Raw genomic sequence first — 16,303 nt, forward strand, 5'->3', positions numbered from 1 at the left:
TATGCAGACAATTTGGTGAGATACAAGATGTGCCGATGGGTCTAGCATTATTTTCTTGGTCTAGAGTAGAGGTTGGGAGTGGGGAGTGCCTATTAGGACACATGTGGCTTATGCATAACTAGAGGAGTTACAACCGAGGGTATGGGGAGTAGTAGTAGATGTAGTGGATGCAAGAATGATGGTGGCATATGATAGATGGTTTGCACAACATCATCCTAGGACCTTGAAAAATCTAGTAGTACTAGTGCCACAAGTGAGGTCTCAAGCAAAGTAGGATGAGGAGGATGATGAGGAGGAGGATGGGGGAGAGGATGAGGAGGCAAGAGATGAGGATGATGATGAGGAGGGAGATGAGGATGATGATAGAGAGGAGGGAGATGAGGATGGAGAGAGTTTTGAGGATGATGTGAGGGACAATGATGAGGATGTTGAGGGAGAGGATGAGGGAGATGATGATGAGGATGTTGAGGGATAGGATGAGGGAGATTATGATGAGGAGGGTAGAGACAATGGGGGTGGGGATGGTGATGGGGGAGAGGATGGGGATGACTATTAGGAGGTTGGGGGTGATGGTGGTGAGGGAGGTGATGAGGATGACATAGGTGTGGATGCAATTGCGATGAATGTGGAGGGGGATCTAGTAGATTACACTAGGAGGACACTTGTATTAGCATATGTAGGGCCTAGCCAATTAGAGCTAATGGAGGTGATTAGAGGTCTTTAGAGTTAGTTAGACTAGGTTGTAGCAGAGAGGGATATAGTGACAGTAGAGAGGGATTAGGCTATAATAGAAAGGGATGTCATAGTGTGCAAGGTAGAGAGAGTAGTACGAGTCCCAAGAGTTCATAAGCAACATCTGAGATTCAAACTTTTGAGAGATGGATACAATGATGACCAAGGCACATATGGAGAAATGGTACTAGAGGGATTAAAATGAGAGGGTGGTGCCACCAGAGTAGAGAGTAGAGAGATTCTATGCATTGAGAACTCACTTGCATCAAACATAGAGGACATAGAGAAGTGTAGGGGTGATGGGATTGATGAGGTCACCACAGACAGTAGAGGGATCATCCTTGAGGCTGGAAAGAGGCCACAAGGCTAGGGATAGCATAGGGTGACACTAACATGCTCATGTACAGAGGGGCTTTTTTGGTTTTCTGTTATGCTCTTTCAAGGTTCATGCCTATGGGCAGTTAGTATTGATGTAAACCATGATCATATACTCTGATTCTATTTTTAGACACTTATGAGATGCAACTATGTTATGATGATTATATGAGATGGTTTATGCATATGTTTTATATGGATACATTTCTACTTTTTTATTGGACTTTTATATGATGACATCATGTGTTGGTTTATCACATGTTATGATTAGAAAATGACATCTTTATGTTTGCCACCTGTTTTTCTCATGAATGAATGCCTAATGAAATGTAAGTGATATGGAATGAATGCAAATGAAATGTAAAATGATATGGAATTAATGCAAATGGAATGTGAAAATAATATAAATTCCATGTTTATGCAAAGATGTATTGCTTTGGATTGTTTTGGACTTCTAAAATATGTAGGAATGCAGGATAACAATGCTTTTGATGTACTAGAGTATGAGACCAAGGTGACAAATGAAGAAGAAATAGAAGATAAAGGAGATGAGATGAGGAATTTTTAGTGTGGTGGGAAGAATTTTTCTTTTAGAAAGTGCACTATATGTCAAATGGTACTTAATTTTGATATGGAAAATGGAATGCAATGCATCATGGCATAAAGGGCCAGAGCACAAATGGAAACCTTTTGCACAAGCAAGCACGATGCAGACAAAAAATGACCTTGTCCTTCCTAAGGCATATATACATGCCCCAAACTCTCAAAGGTACATTGTAGTAGACAAAAAATAAAAGATGGCCATGAACCATCCTAACCACTCTCATAAATATTTTATATCATTGAGTGGCATAGGAACATGATCAAAGAAAAGAAAAGTGAAAAATAAATCACTCACAAAACAACATGAGCCAACAACTATTCTTGTCCATTATTACTTTCCATTTAGTATTTTAGGTCTTTAGATAGTGGTTGACAAGTTGATCATGTGATAGTTTTATCTATGGATTTAGTTGATAGGTTCATAGTGACATCTTGGATTGATGATTGGTTTACATTGCTCAGATAGTGTGATTGTCATTGAAGTGTAGTGCTTCGAGTTGTAGTCTGCGAAAGTGCAAGTGTTTATGCAAAAGGGGTTGATAATCTACAGCGACTACTTTCAAGGTCTATTACAAATTTTTGGTGGGTTTTGTGATTTTTAGAGTTTTTTGGGGATATTTGATGTTTTTGTGTGATTGGTTTCTTTAGGACTTTTTTATAATTTTTAGGTTTTACTTCACGATTTTTTATGATTTGTTAGTAATTTGTTTAGGACATTTTATGATTTTTATGAATTTTTTAAGGATATTTTATGATTTTTAGTGATTTTTCAGGGCATTATATGGTTTTTAGTGAGTTCTTTTTCTAGGACATTTAATGATGTTTTGTGATTTTTTCAAGACATTTTACAATTTTTAATGATTAGTTTGGGACATTTTGTATTTTTAGTGATTTTTCAAGATCATATTTGAATTTTTTAGGATTTTTTCAGGATCATATTTGAATTTTTAGGATTTTTCCAAGATCATATTTGAATTTTTAGGATCTTTTTAGGATTGTATTTGAATTTTTAGGTTTCTTTTAGGATCATATTTGAATTTTTAGGACTTTTTAGGATTGTAAAATCATATACAAGTGTTAGCTCTAATCTGTTTGTGATAAGTCCAATGGATAAATAGTGCTTAGGGCTAGGTTTCCAATTCAAGTTCAAACTCATGCATCATGTAGGTAATATGCCCACAAACAAGACACAGACTATGTACAAAGGCCAAAGACAAAGTATGTATAGACTAGTGATGCTTTAGGTAAGATAATGATGGACATTCATTAGTTTGTGGGCCATTATCAAGGACTAGGGATGTCTCACAATATGAAGGATATGATCAAGGAATGAAAAAAAGTGTAAAAACTAGATGGAATCCTAATAGATGGAGGAGCAACAACTGGTTACACGTGGTGCCTGTTTGCCAAGTTTTCACCATGGTACTTGCCCAAAGTGCCTATTTGCTAGGTTTTCATTTTTGGATAGAATTTTCTTCTTGACTCAAATTTTCATGCCAAGATGCCTATTTTCTAGGTTTTCATCAAGGCATCCATTTTTTCATGACTTTTTTAATTTTCTTTTTAGATGACTTTTTTCTTTTCTTTTGATATTTTTTAGGACCTTTAGATAGAATCAAGTGTAGTACTTGTGAAGATGCATTCTATTGATGGACATGGGTAGTGGTTCACCCTTTGGAATCACAAGCTAACATACCTTAGACCCAAATTCCACAATAACTACGTAAGGTCCTTCTCAATTTGATTCAAATTTTCTCAGTTTCTCTATGTTGCTAAGTCTTGTAATCCATTTTCAAGACTAGATCACCAACCTCAAAATGATGATCTCATAATTTCTTATTATAGCTTCACTTGAGTCAGTTTTTGTAAGCTTGCTTGTAGATGTGTCAAGGTAGCTCATCTCCATTTGTCAAGAATTTCTAGTTCACGTAGTCTAGATATTCGGCAATTTTCATCATCAACAATATCTTTTAGGGATACTCTTAATGATGGAATATCAACTTCAATGGGAAGTATGGCATCAATTCCATAGACAAGAGAGTATGGTGTTGCACTAGTGGGAGCACACACACTTGTTTGGTAGGCTAAAAGAGTTGGATTTAGTTGTAGGTGCTAGTCTCAATCAGAATGATTGACAGTCTTTTGTAGAATATTAATAATGGTCTTATTAGATGCTTCTACTTGGCCATTGCCTTATGGATGCTAAATACTAAAATATCCATGGTATATGTTGTATGTCTTGTAGATCTTTTCCACATCTTTATTTTGAAATGAACTACCATGGTCAGTAATAATAGCCAATCATAGAAGCAATGGTAGCCATAGCATTAGCTTGCTTGTTGTGTATTCTTGGTAGCTGATAAAAAGAGACAGTGACACATTTAGATTTAAGGAAGTCTACCATCTGCTTGTAAGGCATTAACTTATCATATTTGGTTTCATAGTCATCATTGACTTGGTGGATGACCAAGTGGGAATCACCAAAAACTTGTAAATGTTGACTATTCCATTGGATAGCTATCTTGAGTCTTGTGATCATTGCTTCATACTCCGCTATGTTGTTTGTACAATGGAATTCTATCCTATATGACATAGGAATTATGTCTCCTTTGGGAGTGATAAACATAATGCTAGCTCCTAAACCATTTCTTGTATGTGATCCATCAAAGTAAAGCTTCCATTCATTAGTTGTATCCATGTTAAATATGGCTTCATCTAGAAAGTCTATCAACATGGGATGATCATTTGTCATAGGTGCTTCTGCTAACTGAGTTGCTATCACTTTCCCTTTGATTGCCTTTCTATCTACATAGTCTATGTAAAATTCACTAAGGATCATGACCTATTTGGCTAAGCATCCTATGAGAGTGGCCATACTTAGGAGATACTTTAGTGGGTCAATCTTAGATATGAGCATTATTTTCTAATGGAGCATGTAATATCTTAGCTTTTGGGCTACAAGGACAATAGCAAGGCAAGCTTGTTCAATGAGTGAATAGTTTAGTTCATACCCTGCAAATGTTCTATTGATGTAATAAATGGCTCACTCTCTTGCTTGTTCATCATTTTGTGCTAAGAGAGCTCTTAATGCTATATCTATAGTAGATATGTATAGAATGAATGGTTTTCCTAAAATAGGAGCCATTAAAACTGGTGGATGTAGAAGATAATCTTTGTGTTGTTGGAAAGATTCTTCACACTAGTTGTTCCATTGAAATGATACTTCTTTACATAGTAGGTGTTGAAAGGAGTGACACTTATCTAGTAGTTGTGCAATGAATCATCAAATAGACTGTAACCTTCCTTGTAGACCGCTTAATGTTTTTAGATTTGTTGGAGGAGGCATGTCAAGTATTGCTTTTACTTTCTTAGGATCCACTTCAATGCCTCATTGATAAACAATGTTTCCTAGGAGCTTTCCAAAAAAAACTCCAAATAAACACTTTTTTGGATTTAGATGGAGCTTATAGCTTTCCATTTTGTTGAATATCTGATCTAGGATGCCCAAATGATCCTTTCTTCTATAGGATTTGCAAAGTAAGTCATCAGCATAGTCTTCCATGAGGATGTGCATGAAATCATGGAAGATGGTAGTCATTGCTATTTGATATGTTGCCCCAACATTTTTAAGACCAAATGGCATAACATTCCAACAACATTTTCCCCAAGGGCATGAAAATGCTATTTTGTGTTGATCTTTAGGAGCTATTCTTATCTGATTGTAGCTAGAAAATCCATCCATTAGTGATAACATCTCATATCGAGCTATCATGTCTACAATGATATATATATTTGGTAAAGGGAAATCATCCTTGGGACATGCCTTGTTAAGATCATAGAAGTCAATGCATATTCAGATGCCCCCAGAGTGTTTGCTTACTGGTACTAGATTAGATATCCACTTTGCATAATCAATGGGTCTTATGAAGCTGACACCCAATAATTTCTTCAATTTAGCTTTAACAAGGAGGGCAACTTGAGGATGCATCTTTCTCAACTTTTTCTTTACTGGTTTCACTCCTAGTTTTAGTGGTAAGTGATGAAGTATTAGTTTAGGATCTAATCATGGCATGTTTGCATAAGACCTAGTGAAGTTGATCTACCTCTCTAGAAAGAATTTGATAAATTCATCTTTTTCATCTGGTGATAATGAGGCTACAAAGTGTATGCTCTTAGGGTTGTTAGGTGCTCCTATATTTATCTCTTTTGCCATTTCTACAAGTAATGTTGATCTTTCCTTCAATGGGGGTATGTCCAATCTTCATGTTCTAATCATGCCTTTCTGTTTTCACCAAGAGACCTACTTTTTTTCTTTTTCTTTCTATTTTCTCAATTTTGTGACTAGAAGATGGAGTTGACTCCCTAAAATATGCCATGATGTTTAGGTCAATGGAGAACCCTAACTTGTGATCACCTTGTGGTAAATAGTCATGGAGCTCAAAGAATTCTAGGATGGGATCATCATTTTCAAATTGATCAAATGTTGGTGGTCCTTGTTGGTCCTAATCAATAAGTTCAGGGAAAACTAGGGAAATGCCATCATCAATGTTGAATAAGCTTTGGCCAAAGGCTAATATATGGATATCTAATTTAGTGGTATCATTGAGATCATGTTTAGAAGTTGGAGGGCTTGGATCCTAGAATGTTTTGATCCAAGGTGAAGATTTGGTTTGAGTGATAGGTGGAGTTATATGTTTATCCTCCATAGGTAGGCTATTAGGGTCAACAAATATATGATCAAGACTGAGGGAGGTATCAAGATCATCAATGTTGGACATAGGTTTGGTGAGTTAGGGTTGGGTGTTCTTAGATGCCTTGTTATTGTTCAGAGCATTCACATTCTTAGATGAAGATGACTCAGTATTAGGAAGACCCAAAAAAAATGGTTTGAATCCAAATCTCAAGCTATGATGTTGTCCTAATGCAATAATGGGCTGAATAATGCCTTGCTTTTGAGTTCCCAAGCCACTACATCTATCATATCCCTTTTTCTGCATGATGGTGAATCTAGGTCCATACTTGTTGAAGGATATAGGAGTAGATTCTTGTTCTACTTTAGCCTTTTCAATCCATGTAGAGGTGTTTTCATAGACATGTTCTTCATGTAGCCCACCCCCACTAGTGAAAGTCACAGAAGGTTTCTTTTGAATTGTGAACTTAAGCTTTATCTGTATATGCTAAGGTTTACCATATGACTTGGGAGATAAAGGAAGTTCCCCAATGTAAAAGGCATGGGCCATGGAATACTCACCACAACTTTGGTCTTCAATTTTGAGCTTTCCATTGAATGCAGGTGTGAGCATAGAAGGATCAACATACACAGAGGACTCAAGTGGACTTGCTGCATGGTTTTTTAGGACTTGGTATGTAGTGGTTCCTCTAAGATTAGCACAACATTGGAATTGATTTGGATCACCAGGGATGGTGACCTCTACATTGTTATAGGAAAATTTTAAGCACTGGTGATATGTAGAGGGCACCACTTTCATAGCATGGATCCAAAGGTGTCATAGTTTCATGTTGCAATTCATTTTGATATCTAGGAACTGGAACAAAGTATTCTTAGTAGCTGGACCAACTCTAATAGGTAAGAAGATGACCCCCGTGGGGAAGCATTCACCATCATCATAGGATTTTATTGTGATTCTTTGAGAGGGATCCACATTGTCCTCAAAATAACCCAAACTCTTGAAAAATTTAAGTGTATAGATATTCAGCCTTGCTGCTCCATCTATCAAGACATGTTTGACCTTAACATTGTGGACAAGGACTTTGAGGTGAAGAGGATCATTGTGATTAATTCTATCTTTAGGAATATCTCAAGGGGAAAAGGTGATATGTTGTGATGTAGATAGGTTCCCAACCATGGCTTGGAACTGGGCAACATCAACATTATCTGGTACTATTGACTCTTTAAGGGCTTGATCCAAGATCTTCTAATGTTGGGGAGATGCACATAGTAGGTCCAAGATGGATATTTGTGCAGGGGTCTTGCTGAGCTATTCAACAAGGCTATAATTAGATGAAGTGGGAGCAACAAGTTTACTAGGGGGTGTAGGTCTAGTAGAGGCAGTAGGTCTAGATGGAGCTCCAGGTAGGGTGATCTTGGTATGGCATGTAGTGGCAGTGTAGTAAGGGTCTTCATCCTTTAAGGTGAATATGGATATGCAAGAATAAGACTCATTGAAATAGTTGATGGTGTAGTCATACCTAGTGCATGTGTAATTCACATTAGCTTGTGAGTTTGAGGTTGAACTGGAGGGTTTCACTTTGTTGTGATTACCCAAAGGATCTTTGAAGATGGTGTATTGAGAGTTGAATGCTAGCAGTGATGGATCAACTATGAGTACACCATCATCAATAAGGTCTTGTATTGCATGCTTTAGTTGGAAGCATGATGAGGTCTTGTGTCCTTTGGTTAGATGGAAATCACAAAATTTTTTGTCATCCCACCAAGAAGCTTTAGTTAGTGGATCATGTTTGATTGGGGGTAACTAGAAGAAGTTATTACTGAGTAATTGTTAAAGTGTAGTCTCAAGAGGTATCCCCAATGGTGTGAATTTTCTATCTTTGGTTCTAGGATGTCTTCGAGGTCCATCTTGTGTGGAAGTCTCAGTTTTTTGTTATGGAGGTGATGTTTGATTGGGATCTTGTGAATTCATAGGGTACCTTTCAAAGTTAGTTGAGGTTGTAATGTGCTAATTGTATATGCATCCATAATGCCATCATTGGTCACATTCTTGTTTTTGGAGAAAAAAATTGCCTTGTCATTAGATCAGTTGGTGTTTGTGTTTTCCTTGTTCATCTTGAGGATTCCCGTATGGATAAGAGCATCTTCAATACTAGCCCCTTTTTTCATCAATTTAGAAATGGTGCTTGGACTTTTGATTTTGAGTTCATACATTATGTCAGGGACTAAGTTTTCAATGCATAGGTTAACTTCTTGTTCTTTAGTAATGTCTAGTGAACATTGACTAACTAAGCTTCTCCAACATAGTAAGAATGTGATAAATGGTTCTCCCATCTTTTTTTTAGTTGAGCAAAAATTAGAGAGTGTCACCACATTTGTAGTGTTAAAGGAAAAGTGGGAGATTAATTTGTCTACCAACTTTGACCAAGATTTGATAGTACCGAGAAGTTAGGAATACCATTCAAGTGTAGGCCCACCTATAGAACAAGGGAACAATCTCATGAGGTAGGTGGGCTCATCACTAAGTTTGGTACAAGAGGCACAGAATTCCCTAATGTGATCAATGGGGTTGCCTTTTCCTTGGTATTTTTTGAACCTTGATGCCTCAAAGTGTTTTGGGAATGAAAGGTATATACAAATTTTTATCAAATGGATTAGGATGTAGGTCCCTTTCTATATATAGAGCCTATTTCTTCTAGACTCCCAATTCCTTAACCTTTTTGGAAAGTTATTTGAATTGTTGTAGTAATTCTTCATTAGGGTTTTGCATAATAGTCTTCCCTTCAAGTCTTTTGTGTCTACAAGTAGATCATTTGTTGTGTCGAGAACTATGTCTACTTGGTTCTGAAATTTATGTGTCTGGTGAGTCTAGTGATGTGTCTCTAGGTGGTGGAGGTATGTTAGTACCTCAAAGATAAAAGGGTCCTTATTGTGATAGATGTTGGGGTACTTGTTGTGGTATTTTCTATGGTACTTTTTGTGGTATTGATTGTGATTATTGTACCATGTGTTGTTGTTGTGTCATTTGCTATGTTTTTTGTTGAGATACCTCTATTGGTTGCATGTGAGACCATGTATGTGACTATTGTTGTAGAGGTATCTAGTGAGATTATTGTGGCACATGTTATTAATGCAACAAGTGTTATTGATATGCAATTTATTGCTCAAAGCATCTCTGATATTCCAACTATTATTTTTGTTTCTCTTGTTGTTTAGTAAACATGGCTTTTGTTGTTGGTATATTGCATGTAAGTCAAGTGGGTTCACATTGGATTGTGTGTTAGGGACATTGGATTTTTGCACCACTTGAGGTTGTTGTTGTTGTTGTGGTTGATGTTGCTATTGATATGTCAAATGTGTGTTGGAAACATTAAGTCCTTGGACTACTGTAGGTTGATGTTATCAGGGGAGTTAGTTATGTCCTTGAGAATTGATCATCATGGTTGGGTTGTTGTTTTGGTACCTTTTTATGTTAGAGGTTTCTCCTTGGGACACCATATTGACTTGAAAATGTGACATGTTCCTTTTGGGAATGGGTGCAATGTCAATATGACTTTTACTTTTAACATTAATTGGGATTTTTGCAATTGATGTTTCACATGGTGTACTCATGGGGGGCTCCATAACATTTGATGACATAACATTTGGTAGACTTAGGAGCAAAGGTGCACTTTGTTGATTTTAATCCAAAGGAGGTATGTTTGGCATCCCTAGAGCACAAGTCCCTTTAGGTACATCTTGTTGTTGCATCATGTGATCAAGATCAAGTCTTAATGTCCTTTTGGGATATTTAGGAAGAGTCTTGTTTCCCTTTATTAGTTGTGGCTCATCAAACAAGGGATTAATGTTGATGCATTCAAAAATTACTTTGGAGGATTTCAATGGTTGATTCTTGATGGGACCTTATAGGTTCCATTATTGTGTTTAAAAATTCCAAAGGTTGCTTGCCCTTATCTAACTCCAAATTGATCATGGGTTGTGTTGGTGTTTGAAACTATCGAACAAAAAAATGTTCAATACCAGAGTGAATGCTACTCACATAATCTAAGGATCAACTATTTCCCATTGACAATTATATGTGCAAATCACTTGGGCCCAACTTCAACAAAACCAAGGATGGTTTTCTACTCTTTAGGTTGTACTAAACCAAGGCAGGTATACCTAGGGGATGATTCACCAAGATATTGCTATATGAAACTTAATTTAGTTTCTTTCTGATTCTCATCTTCTATGCAATTTATCTATTTATTGATATTTTTTGATTCATACACATCCCTTATAAGTAGATTTGGTGACAATTCTACATGAGCTTACAATTATTCCTAGAAATAGTAGCTACCTAAGACTTAGAAATAAAATATAAATGAGTGCTAACTAGCATTACATCCTTGACAAAATGAAATAAAAATGATTTTGAATCTATAATTGATTTGTCATGTAGAGGCAGAATCTATTCTCAATTATTTCTAATTTGTGGACCAGTACCTTATCCATGGGGGCAAAGAGTCAACTATTGGAAGGAGATCTTGTTTCAAATAACTTGTAAAAGAACCAATCAACTCTAACCACCCATTTCCACTCTTACAAAATATCCTTTTCATAAAATCATGAATTCTACTGATTTATTGAAGCATTTACATAATCCCTTGAATTAAGAGCAACAATAAACCAATATACAACCCATCCAGACTGCATTCAATCAATTGAACCTTATTCAAATGACCTTAAAATTAACAAACTCATGAAAAGGAGAAAAAAATTGGTGATGTAGATCTAGTGTAAATACTCTTTTGCAGTATCCTTTTATATGACTAATACAATAACCAATATAAACTCATTGAAAAACTAGAATATCTTGCTGATTCTATCATTTCTTTATGCTATTAGAAGGTACATAATTGGAAGTAAACTCAGAACAACAACTATATACAACTAGACCGACTGTATATTCTTGACAAACTAAAAAATATACATGTCTCAGACCATCACAATGCCTTGAAAACTCATTTATATAAGCATGAGTTGCAACATGCAAAGAACAATTGTGATAAAAGACAAAACATAGTGTAACAAAATGCTTAACATATCAAGATATTCTTTGGTAGGCCCCATTACTATTACATTGTTACAAGCTACCAACTCTTTTGATTTGCCACCACTATTCTAAATCTTTGGAGTATGTAGCTACTACGCTAGCCAATGATAAAACTTGTAATATTTTCAAATTAACTTCTACCCATGGGTTTCCACTATTTTCATTGTAAACAGTCAAAACTACCTTTACCCTTGATTTTTTTTTTGCCATGTCCACATCTTGGGCCTCTGAACTTGTAGTTGGAACTGATTAATGACCTTTATCTTCCTCATCTTTTGGATCTGGTGCTACTATGTAAATAATTTGCACCTCATCATCCTATACCTCATCATCATCTATTTCAACCTCTTCAAACTGCTCACTAGAAGAAATATCTACCATCCATGTGTTGAACAGTGCATCATCTGGCCAATTGAATTGCAAAATATCATTTTGCTTCTTAAGTACATATTCAGCCTCATTATCAATACTAACAAACTCTTTCTTCAAAGAATCAAAGAATAACTGGACTTTTACCAACTCTTCTATTGAAGTGGCCCACCAAGCACACCCTTTCTCATTGATGATTTTATTCATCCTTAGATAGAATAAATCATCTAGCTCTTTAGCCCATGCATCTCTACTTTTCAATTTATTCTTTTTGTCTATGGCATGAGGAAATAAATCAAACTTTTGGCTCTTATATTTACTTAAGTAGCCAACTATTATTCTCTATAGATGAACCCTCCTATTATCAAAATTTGGAAGATCATTAACAATATTATAGGTCCTTTCAATTTGGTCATGTGAAGACCTTATGACAGAGTAACATAAAAATGTCATTCCATTCTCCTCTTTTTCTTTTCCCATTTATTCACAATAGGCTTTAAAACCTCATCATTTGCTTTCAATTCATTTCAAATGTTTATCACCCTTGATAATTGGTCATAAAATAATGGCCACTCAATTTTTTCTGCCAAGTACATGAGAGCCTTCCTTAATTTATCTTCATATTGTATATTTAGCTCTACATGTAATGACCACAACTTGCTCTTTTCTTCTTCAAAATTCTCAGTAGTGTAGTACTATGGCCTTTGTGGTGTATCTGGTAATTCTATAAGTGGAGTGGATTTAAAAGGCTCCACTAGAGGGTGGGGATATATTATTCTTGGCCTAGTAGACCTTCCCATTACCTTATTTTCTAACTGAATCCTCTTCGTGACCTCTTTGTTATATGCTTCCAAAATTGTCTCATATTTACTTTGCAATTCAAACATGGCCCTTTCTTCCTTTTCAGTAGTGGCCAAAATAAATTGAGATGTATCTACAACCATTTGTGTAGCTTTCACATGAGAAATATTAGCTACTCTTCTTACAACAATATTTCCCATCAATCCAGATTCATTTGACTATGATGAGGTAGCTCTTGATCCTCTCCTTAATGACCAAATTACTAATGCAGCTTGGTCTTCATTGAATGCAGTGCCATAGAATTCTTGCTTATTCTAGTCTTGTAGATCAAGTTTATTTGAAATAGAATTAAACAAGAGAGCATCACCAATGTCCAAATTGGGTAGAAACAAAATGTTTGATGCTCTCACCATTTTCCTTCCCTCCTCAGGGCTTATAATCTAAAACTCCTTCATCATCTCCTCTTTCACTTGATTTTATAGGGCAATTTCATCCATTTTTGGATGCTCTATTCTCAACTTATTGAACCTTTCTTTAAATATGCCCATATTGGCCCACCATGCAAATTGGTAAAAAGCCCTAGATTTAACAAAACTATCATTTGACAAAAATTGATGACTAGCCTATTCTCATACAAGTCCAATTCCTTGCCTCTATAATCTACAACTATCAAATCCAAACTTGGCATAGGAGGCTCTTGAGAGTTTCCCTCATCCAATTCTACTTGGGTAATGAAGACACCTCCTTGTGACCCTATCTGCTAAATATGCTCTCCAGTGAGCTATTCTTCTCCAATCTACAAAGGGGATTGAGTAGGTGAATACTCCTCAACTTGAGGACTCCGTTCCTTTATTATTTTTTGCCTCTTGGGAGAAGGTTCATCAGGTCTCTCCTTTAGGACTGCACTAGTGGATTCCCATTATTTGCTTGCCCTTATCCATAGTGGCCCTTCTATTCTAAATTATGGTGTAGCCTGGCCTCTTCTGAACAATCAGATGACCAACTCCTACATTAGAAGTGAAAGCTAACCTTCTCATGACCTCTCTAGCATTATCTAGGTATAATCAATAAAGAATTATTTCTTTTCATTCATGACTTCCATTATCTCAGGGAAAGTATTCGTGAGCTTATTTATTTTATCAGCTTTTGTAGTAGTATTATCTAGAGGACTATAATTCTTTTCAAAACAATGAATGAATTCCAAAACCCTATAATAAACTCTCCCATTTTCCTTTTTGGTTTCCTGTTCTTGCAACAAGAACTCATTCCTTATGATGTACTTTAGATAATATGAGTCATGTTTTACCTTTCCCAATTTAATTCTAAGTCTCAAGGTTAGATTATAAAACCCCTCAGTGTCACAAAAATGGGGATGGGAAAAACCATTTTGTACTAATCCAAAATTTTATGTAAAAAGAGCCAACCCCCCTTAGTAATTACAAATTGATGGGCCATAATAAAAGTGGGGAAAATTGACCCCAGTTGCCTTTTAAATAGATACATTTCTTCTAATCCTCCTAACTGCCACAAAACTTTATCCATTCCTACCTTTAAAGGTACTCGGTAGGGAAATACACGAGGGCTTTCTTTAAAACCATAAATTTTAAAAATAGTAGAAACAAAGTATGGGATGATATCTCCCAAATTGTGTGAAAGTTTCAAACCACTTGGATTTTCTATAGGCCTAATGAGACTCATTAGTGCCTTGGGGATTCTGGGATTGTCACTCAATATGAGGCATCTCAACTTGGAAGTGAAATACCCATCAAACCTGACAAAACTAGCCTTCTCTACATCCCAAGTCATATCTATGCTCCACAATTGGACTGGCAGTGCTTCTCCATTCTCCTCTATGTTTAACTCCATTTCTTTACCAAAATATGTCACTCCTTTAAACAAAAACATATGCATCAATAAAGAATAATGGCCAAAAGTTTTCTCCACTTTCCTTTTTGCAATATCAACTAGGCTAGTATGAATTTCTTCAACCAAATAAGAAGCAAAATAAAAAATAAAATCTACACCAAAGGAAGCAATTTGAACCATCATATACATAAGACTGATGGGCATAAAATTCTATTCGTCCTCACCAAAAACTTGACATAGAGTCCTATATATTTCTATAGCCCAAGAAGTGAAAAGATCATTTTTAAAAGGTTCCCTAGAGGCTGTAGTGATTATTGAAAAAGTTCAAATTGTGTCTATATGTGCTCTAAGTGCACCTCCCCTAATCACATCCTTCTTTTCCCTATATTCATTTTCTAATTCTTGTAGATTAATTGGCACATGTTAATCTATCAATGGCTTTAGGAAAAATACCACTCTAATCTCCTTAGGACCGATTGAAACCAGAGGCAAACCATCAATTCTTCTTAACACTCTAACAACTTGGTCATAATTCTTTGCAATGGCTTCAAGAAAATCATAATCCATGAAGACACTTGGAACTACTAGTTTTCCCAAATCAAAATTCCAGACATTAACATGTGGGGCAAACAAATTCCTCTCTGAAAACCATTTCTTAAAAAATAGAAGACCAGTCTGCGAAGTTGTTGCATCCCTAACCTAGTTCCCCTTATCATATAGGCCATCTACAATTTTTAGCCTAGGGTTTAAGGAAGTTAATTTCTTAACTTGCACAATCTTAGTGGTGGATTCTGGGAGTAACTCAAGCAAGTCATCATGAATGTTCCTATCCATATAATTCACTTGCCTGGAAAACACTTTCTTTGGAGGCATCTTGGCTTTAATTCTCAGAAATTGAAAAGCTACAGAGGTTATTATGTATAATTACTTACTTGCTTGTCTGCTTGTTCTTCTCTATAATTTTGCAATAGCTCACGAACAATGGGAAACTGCATCACATTCTTGTTAGGCTCAACACAATATTCTTAGTAAGCTCTTGTGCTTAGAAAAATTGAAATCTTTGTTTACATGAGATGGTAATGGTGAGATGTTTTGTAATATGATCTATTTTTTCTCACACCCAAATCTTTCAATCCTCATAAATGAACTGTAATGGAAAAATAGAGTGGCATCACCTTCCTTTTTAAATTTGCACTATTGATCTTTAGAAAATCCTATGATCTAGGAGTGAAAAAAAGGATGAATCATCTTCTCCTTGACATGTTGGCAATCAATCCAATGATATTTTTCCATGTGTACCTTTTCCTCATTATTGGCACTTCAAACTAGACCCACTAACTTCTGAGGACACATGTTGTTGAGTCACTACCTAGCTATACATAAAAAGTGAGCATATTGCCATAGCGAGGGAGTAACAACCCTTGATATGATCTTAATACGATGACAGGCATTTTACTGCATTTTCATTACTATAATGGTGGGTCCCTCCTACATTTTCCTTGTTCACTATGTCACTACGCATAAAAAGTGAGCAACTTTCAATAGCGACAAAGCAATGATCGTTGATTCTCTTTTGATTGAGCGGAAGACATTTGATGCATCATGTAGTATGAATATGGTGGACACCCTCTTTATTTTTTTTACTCGCTATGTCACTATACATAACCGTTGAGAAACTTACCATAGTGAGGTAGTGATTGTCATTGATATCAATTCTTCACTTGGTCTCTGACTTGGAAGTGGGTCCGCATTCTTGATGATGTTGAGCTGTC

This window comes from Cupressus sempervirens, chromosome 7, assembly GCF_028749045.1.
Source record: "Cupressus sempervirens isolate cs-2001-9-10 chromosome 7, ASM2874904v1, whole genome shotgun sequence".
In the NCBI taxonomy this organism is placed as follows: Eukaryota; Viridiplantae; Streptophyta; class Pinopsida; order Cupressales; family Cupressaceae; genus Cupressus; species Cupressus sempervirens.